The following is a 9,073-nucleotide window of genomic DNA, read 5'->3' as shown; positions in this document are numbered from 1 at the left end:
TAAAGGTTTATGTGGAATAAGCTCTATTATATCCATTTTGCTCACAACAAAATATTAGGAGAAATTATAGAGATGGATGAATTATAGAGATAGAGAATGGCTTTTGCCTGTCCAGTCCTTTGTTGGCTATTCTTACAATTCTCTTATGCTTGCCTGTAGTAATTAGATTAGCTATAGAGGCAAAGCATTCAACCCTGGCCTCTATTACAGCAACTATTTTTTCTTTAAAAATAAAATTGGAATGGAGGAGATGTTGGAGGCACAGAGGTCCTTGTACAAAGCATTAGGGAAAACCAGGAATGTTGATCACACAGGGGCCTCTTCTCAATGGAGGAGATAAAATACCTGGTTTACTGCACAGAAGGCTGGGAGTGGATTTTGTTCATGACCTGGTGACCTTTTGCTGTCTATAGAGGCAGGCCTCACCTAAACGTCTCAGAATGGTTATTCCAGATTGTTCCCTCCCTAGACCATTACCCACCCTTAGGGTGGATGTCACGAGTACATTATGACGTGCTGACCTCTATGCTATGGTCAGAGACCATATACATGTACTCAATTCTAAGTGGTTTAGCTACAGAACCCACCTTCATGGCCACATGTACTTTGTGAATGAGTTTCTATGTAGTCACATCTTAAGCTTTACTGTGCACCTGTGATTGGACTGATCATCTCCTGGAAACCTTTCCCCAAATTGTACTGTGTTTTAAATATGCTGACAATGCAGCCTCTGGCATTAGACTCCCTGAAGTCGGATCCAAGTTGACAAAGTCAATCTGCACTGGGTTTTCATTCTTACCTCTTCCTTGGGTTTGCTTCTCTGTCTGACACCTGCAGGGACCCCCTCAGGCTTTTTGATAAATGTAGAAAATAGTTATTTCTAAGTCATTTTATAGAATTCCTTTGTTTTTTGGCTCATCTTTAAAAAGGTTTTTATTAGCATATATTAGTTATTCATGATAATGGCCTTCACTTCCTGTCCCTTGTTCATAAGCCTCTTCACATATTTGTGCCTCATTTGCTTATGTGTTTACAGAAAGGGACCCCACCTCCTTCATGAGAATTGTATTAAGAACAAACAACACAGTTTTCTACAGCATTTTGTGAGAGTGGCATACTGCACAGTAACCTACATACTGTTATTAGATCAGTTATTTCCTGCCTAGTACCTATCTAAACAGCAGGGTCCCCAGAAGGTCTTATGAATTAAGGTAGTTCACATATAACTAGAACAAAGTGTGAACCCCGATTAGAAAGACAGTGAGTGCTTGTGTGGGTAGTACTGAAGTGATCAGCAAAGGACAGACCCCATCCAAGGATCACTTGCAAACCTGCCAAGTGTTCCACATTTTGAAAAAACAAGACAAGCAAGAATCCAGGAGTTTGCAACAGGAGGAAGAAGAGCACAGTAAAGAAAGGTCAGTTGGGGCCTGGAGAGATGGCTCAGAGCGGAGGAGCACTGGCTGCTCCTCAGAGCAGCTGCTTTCCCCTCCCTGTGTGTACATGCAGGTTTGCAACATTTGTAACTCCCATTCCAAACGATCTGACTCCCTGTTCTGCCCCCCCCCCCCGTGGGCATTGCATACTGGGTGCACAGATGAATACGCATGCAAAACACTCTGTATATAAAATTTAAAAATTAAATGTTTACTATTTTACTCAAGGTTAACATATTACAAAAGAAGGGTCAGTTATGGTAAATAATATTGGTAAAGTATTGTCAGACATACAGGCATAGAGCCACAGACATGGTAGGTTCCGATTTCTTCATTCTAGTTGCCAGAGACAAAGAACAGGAACAGAGAGAGGGGAATAAAGGAAGTCCTTGTCTCCACAGCAGGGTTTGAGGGGACAGCAAGTGTCTTGAGTTGCCAAGGGCACCTGAGGGAATCAGTTCTATGATGGTGCTTCATATGGTGTGTCTATTTTAGAGCAAAATGACTGAAGGGTTCGTAACAAATTCACAGACCTCAGCACAACTAACTGCACGTTACCATTCAGGCCATATGACTCACCTGCCAAAATGAGAACAAAGACCTAGTCCATCAAAGTCCACAGTTCTAGGAAAGACTCTAAATGTATTAACATGGCTTTTTTTCCCTTTTGGCTCACTGTGCTTGTTAACTGAAATATGTCAACCCAGACTGTGTTTTTGTGCTTAAAAGCTCACCTTGATTAAGACTTGGGACTACACTAGGATCCTGAATACCCAGTATAGTTACCATTGGCCAATAAAGACTTTCTATTGACTTAAATCCATGCCTGAGCAGTTTTCTCTGGTGGGTACCCCACAACAGGATTTAGAAGAGACTACTAAGTTAACTCACAGTCTATAAGTGACTGACCCCAGGGTCCACTGTAGCAAGGAATAACCCAGATAAGATCTGAGATATGACTCTAACAGATCTACCACAGGCCTGACACCATTAAAGAATGGAGAGACAACTCAGCAGGACAAGGGCACTTGCTGTAAAGATCTGGTGACCTGAACAGGACCTTAAAGACTATTTCTGGTACTTCTTGAGAAGTTCTTATGGTACAGGTCAAGAAAGATCTTCAAACTAATCCATCAAGGGGCTTTGACATTGTTCCTTTTATGGACTGTGAGGCTCGAGTAGAAGTAATATTATAGTGAAGTGTGCCTGCTGCTCATGGTGTGATTTTAAACTTCCAAATCCTAAGCAAAGCCCAGATGAGCCTTTGTGAGGCACACATGCATTTGCTGGGCATTGTATAGAGGAGACCATAGCACAGAGAAGCGGTTGGTGTCTTTGTTCTGAACAATCCAGGGCTTTGTTACACTTGCAAGTGAGAAGGCCATGCGGATAAATAAAGGACTCAGTGAGCATATATGCAACCTGAACTTAAACACAACAGCAATCATCAGAAGGAAGTGGAAGAGCTGACGGTAACCCAGGGAGCTTTGGGAATCAAGGTGGGTTAGGTAGAAGAAGATGGGGGTGGAGTTGGCTTGGTAAATAACCGGTGTAGTGATCTGGGTGGAGAGATGAAGTGTGGAGGCCTCAGCGTGGATACAGCAGTGGTGGATATGTTGGGAGAAGCAGTCAGGCCTGTCCGGTAATAACCAAAGCCAGGGCGGCATGCAGAGGAAGCCAAATCAGCCTGTGGTTCTGGAAATAGCTCCTACCGTGGTTCTAATTCTGGTTCCTGTCTTGGCTGGGAGCTGGCATCAATGCAGGGTCAGGCAGTGGCTTTGACTCTGAGGAGAGTTTAGCTCAAGTGTAGATTCTAAATCCTCTGGCTGGGGACTGTAGACAGTGGGTTATGGTTGGTTGATATGAATGGTGGGAATTCAAAAGTTTCTAAGTTCACAGAATGCTCCTTGTAAAATATATACGTAGTATTTTTTTTTAATTGGTTTGCTTAGTGTGGAGTATATGCAGCAGGTTTTCTGACATTTTCTTTGGACAAAGAGGAAGAGATAAAGTAATCTTGTGCTGTTACATCAGGTTTAAAATACAGAGTGGCTGAAAGTGAGCTGCTGTGTGCCAGGTTGGTAAACTAACACACTACAATCCATTTCAGGTTTTGCAGAAATACTCTACCTTTGGACTTAAGGGAATCCTTTGCATGTCCAAGGTAGAAAATGTATTGCTTTCTTATTTAATTTGAATCTCACCCTATGGATTTTTTCCTTTACTAAAATTTCCTTTGAGGAGATCATAAGGGCATTGTGTTTTGTTCCTGTGGTTTTGTTTTTAACACTTGTCTTCCTTCCTGCATAAGAGTACAATCTGAAGCTGTCCTTTAGTTTCTGCAGTTCGTCTTGTTTCAAATGTCACACTACACCGAGAGCAGGGCTGTGGATGCCCTTCTCCTAGGAGCACACTCCTGTATCTGTGTTTTATCATCCAATACTGCATCACCATGGCTGCTCTGCTGTCCTCCACTACTCTGTATTTCACAGAGTTGTATCAATGCCATGACTGCAAGGCTGTGACCCAGAACCTGAAGACAGTTCAAGAAAGATTCACTCTCCATTCTCCAAAGGTTGAGAACAGAAGTGTGTGTGTGTGTGTGTGTGTGTGTGTGTGTGTGTGTGTCCAAAGGTACTGGGTTCTTCTAGGCTGAAGTACCATACTGCCCACAGTTTCCTGTCATTTAGCCCTGCTATTCATAACCTGACTTCTTCTTCAAGGCCAAGAAAAGAATCTTTCTTATATCAGGATGTGGCGGCACACTCCTTTAGTTCCAATACTTGAGAGGCAGGGGCAGAGGCAGGCAGATCTTTGTGAGTTCGAGACCAGCCTCACACATTCCAAGCCAGCCAGGGCTATATAGTGGAAACCTGTCTAAACACAAAGACAACAACAGAAGATTCTCAGGAAATTCTTAAATAAAAAGCAAAAAGCAAAGAACTCATCTCACACATGTAGGTGAAGGGGGTTATTAATAATGACATTTATGCAGATACATGGTCTTATAAATCCAGAAGCATTCAGTACTTTAACCAACTCTTGGCTCTTGGACAACTTGGACCCGTCAGCGCTGAAGAAGTAGTTACTACTGTGAAGCATTTCAGCCTGGCTCTACAGTGCCAGTCTCACAGCCACCAACCTGACTTCATCTTCCATGTCCCACTGTAGGATTGGTGTAGGCAATGCAGGCTTTTCAGTAGCTCCTTCAAGCAAAACTCTCACCCAGACATGGAGCACAGGCCATGGAGCACCATAGTATTTGACCCTAATACCTACCCAACCTTCTCCTCTTCCTCTCTTCCCACCCTGACTTATTTTTTTCCAAATTCTTGTCTACATTTCAGATCAAGCACCTGCACCACAAAGTGTTGGCATGCAGTAGGATTGCCCTTTCTTTGTTTGGCTAACCTCTGACTCAGGTTTCAGATTCAACATCCCCTTAACGTTGTAGCACTTTGGTTTCCATATCATTTTTATGTAACTTTTCATTCTGTGTTGTTCGGTCTCATATCAGTCCCTCTACCAGGATCCATTAGCAGGATGCCAGAAAGTAATGACATCTCATTTAACACATCCCACCAAGAGACTGACAGATCACATATACACAGTAAATATATGGCATCTTATTTTTAAATTTTTTATATTTATTTATTTTGTTTTTTCAAGATAGGCTTCTCTGAGATGCCCTGGCTGTCTGTAGACAAGGCTGGTCTCAAACTTTGAGATCTACCTCTGCCTCCTGTGTGCTGGGACTAAAGGCATGTGCTGGCACCACCGCCAGGCACGGAGGAATGGCTTATCCTTTAAAAGCTAGGCTCACAACACCAAATAGTTGGCATTTTAATTTTTATATAACTTTCTCAGAGCTACATTTTTTTTCTAGATTAAATCAGTTTTGGGTTTATTTGAACCAAGGTCATTATATAGCCTGGGCCTGGCCTGAAAATTGCTATGTTGACTAGGCTAGCCTTGAACATACAGAGATCTGCTTGCCTCCCAAGTGCTGAGATTGATGGAGAGTGCTGCCATGACTGGCTCAGACTAAATCTCTCTCTCTCTCTCTCTCTCTCTCTCTCTCTCTCTCTCTCTCTCTCTCTCTCACACACACACACACACACACACACACACACACACAGGAAATCTGAACCCAAAGCCTTGAACTCGCTTGGTAAGAACTGTACCACTGAGCTATGCCCTCAGCTTTATTTATAGATTTTAAACTCTTCTTCTTATCCTGCTTAGCTAATATGAAAGGGCCCAGACCTCCAAGTGCAATCTATCATGCCTAGGGTTTACACCAGGCAGGCTGAGTAGAGTAGGCTATACTTTCTACAATAGCTATACATGGAGGGTATGGAGCAGTTGTATGCCAACTAGCACCATAGACCACTTAGAGGTGTGAACTGGAGAGGAGCAACGTTTCTCACTTTAGCATGCAAGCAAGCCTGACTTTTTCATAAATTATCTTCCTCACAGAACCAACTGATAACACTTCCCAGTCTTTATTCTCACAGGAGAAAAACGTCAGCAGTGGATTGACAGCTAGAGTTGGAGCTGCTGGACTTAAATCTGGCCATTCGCACACCCTCAGCTTTTTTCTGCTATTCACTTTCACAACACGACTCTCAGCTAACTTGTAGAGAAGTGGTATCTCATGCACTTCAACTACTGCCTACCCTCTTCCATTAGTCACTCCTACTGTTAAATGCACTCTGTTGGATCTCTAGTGAGATCAGAAACTGAGCTCACTCTTGTCAGGCAACACATTTTATCTTTTTTTTTTTTCTTTTTGAGACAGGGTTTCTCTGTATAGCCCTGGCTGTCCTGGAACTCACTCTGTAGACCAGGCTGGCCTCAAACTCAGAACTCTGCCTGCCTCTGCCTCCCAAGTGCTGGGATTAAAGGCATGTGCCACCACTGTCCGGCCCACATTTTATATTGTAAAAAATGTGTATATGTGTGTTTGCCTGTATGAGTTATGTGAACCATGTGCATGCAAGAGCCCACAGAGACCAGAAGAGGACGTAAGATCCCCTGGAACTAGAGTTACAGGCAACTGCAAGCCACCCTGTGGGTGCTGGGAACAGAACTCCAGTCCTTTGCAAGATCATTCAGGGTCCCTTAACTGTTGAGCCATCTCTTCCTGTCTCAGGATCTCTGCCAAATAAGGGTGATAATTGGAGAACTGAAGGTCAGATCTGCTTTGGTATGTAAAATACGCACCCCAACCCCTTTTCCTGGGTCTGAAACCCAACAGATAACACTTCCCTTCATGGGGTTATGAACATTCAATAGTATAATTTTATAAGTCTTATAACTTCTCACAGCACTTTTCACTGTATATTCCAGGTGTTTCTAGAACCAAAATATTGTGTCACCATTCTTACTTAGGTAAATCTCCACAATGACACTGACAAGTTTACTTTGATATTTTTTGTCTCCCAAAGCATTTCAAAATCTGTTAGTTTCTGAGACAGAGTAATAGTCTAGACTGGTTTTGAACTTACTATATAGCTGAAGATGATTCTAAACTTCTAATCCTCTCTCCATTCCCCAAGATACTAAAATACAGACATATGCCACCATGCTTATTAAACATATCTTTAAAAATTTTTGCTGGGTGTATTGTACATGCTTGTAATTTTAGCCCTTGGCAGGTTGAGGTAAATTTGTGAGCTCCAGGCCAGTCTAGGCTATATGGTGAGACCATGTCTAAAAAGGGGGTGGGGAGGGAGACATAACTCAGTGGTAGAGTTTTCTTAACATGTACAAAGTCCTGGGAACAACTCCTCATCAACATACATAAAAAGGCTTACATTTATTATTTGGTGAGTGATCATGTCCCTCAGTGACTGTCTTTGAGGCACAGTTAAGGAGCAGACAATCCAGGACCTGAGGGAAGGTAGGTTGGGGATGGATCACTTCTAGAAAGCTAATAAAAATCTTTTCTCCTCATAGCTCTCCACTTTCCCCCACATGTTTTATAGTGAGAATTAGAGAAACACTGAAGAGCAAGCCCTGGGTAAGATGACAAGCAGAGATGTATCAGGTTGCTGTTGGTCTTAGTTGAAAAAAAAAAAAAGTTCTTGAAACAGTCAATATTTTCATGTCCAGGCCAAGTTTGAGACAAATTCCAAATAAGACATTAAGTTGGAATTACTAAAAGCTTCAAAACAACTCAGTGATCTGGGAATTACCATGTAATCATTCATTCTGTCTTATGAAGAAAACATTCTTCATACTATCAAGATTTCAATGTCATTATTCATAGATCTAGGGAAGACCCTTCTAGAAGACATATGGTCATGTATTTTCTATACAATGTTCTAAATAAAGATTCCAAGATTGTCACAACAATCCTGAGCAGGAGCCATGTTGAGATGTCACAAAGCCTTCTTTCAAACCATACTACATTTGTGATAACGGTGTGGCATTGGAATGAAAAGCCATGTAGACCAACAGAATGGTGTTGTGGTAATTTCTTACCCCAATAAGCCTGTATAAAAACCACACAACTCAGTTATTATATTTATAAGCTATACATCTAGATTGGGCAGAACTATCACTGTACTATATTCCCCAGCTATGAGAATGCTTGTTACTTGTGGCTCCTTCAGGCCACATGTTTCTGCTCCATCTTCATTCCACCTCTTCCTCCTCCATCCCCTTTCCTCTCCCATTCCCTATTCTTCTTTCACTTTCTAAAACCTCCATCCTCACCTTTCCCTTCCACTGCCCAATCACAGGCTCTAGCCTTTATTTAACCAGTTAAAATGGGCAGAAGGTTCACATAAAATCACCTGAGTAAGTGATCAACTCCTTGTTGGAGCAGCCCCTCTTTTTTGTTTTGTTTTTCAAGACTTGGTTTCTCTGTATAGCCTTGGCTGTCCTAGAATTCATTCTGTAGACTAGGCTGGCCTTGAACTCAGAAGTCTGCCTGCCTTTGCCTCCCAAGTTCTGGTATTAAAGGTGTGTGCCACTACTCTCCGACTCTTTTTTTTTTTTTTTTGTAGCAGTCCCTCTTGAGGAAGCAGAATCGACGTTAGAATACAAACAGCACAAGGGCAACCCACAACTCCCCCCCTTTTGTCCAATTAAAAGGCTCTTTTCTTTCAGATATAAATTGAGTACAACCATTACAAATATGTAATTTATAAAGTATAAGATACATCTACCATCTGTCCTAACTTAAAAAGCTTATAATTCTATACCTGAAAACCATCCTTTCAAATCTATATCATCTCTCGAAATGTTAAACAACTTGAGTTGACTATGAGACTATAATTATTCTTTAACCATGTCATATATCTGAGAATGACAAAAATATTACCTGAAAATATAGGAATCATAAAACATAGCTTCCAAAACTTAACCAATTTGTAGAGACAGCTACTTGTACCCTCATTCCTCAAAACGTTGGAGCATCAGTTTTCAGCCTTCTGGCCCAGGATCATCTGACAGACCTTTGTAAAGTAGAGTTATTAAGGACTGCTTACTCTGTCTTGGCAGAGGCACCAGTCAACTATTCCACATAGTGTGTCCTTTTTCTGGGCAGTATTTTTGTCTGTAGATGAATTGAGGCAATTCTTGTCCAGTGGCTATCTTGCCACAACTGGAGCAATGCCACTGATGCT

The sequence above is a fragment of the Arvicanthis niloticus genome, chromosome 5 (assembly GCF_011762505.2).
Source record: "Arvicanthis niloticus isolate mArvNil1 chromosome 5, mArvNil1.pat.X, whole genome shotgun sequence".
Taxonomy (NCBI): Eukaryota; Metazoa; Chordata; class Mammalia; order Rodentia; family Muridae; genus Arvicanthis; species Arvicanthis niloticus.
This window is presented reverse-complemented; position numbering follows the sequence as displayed.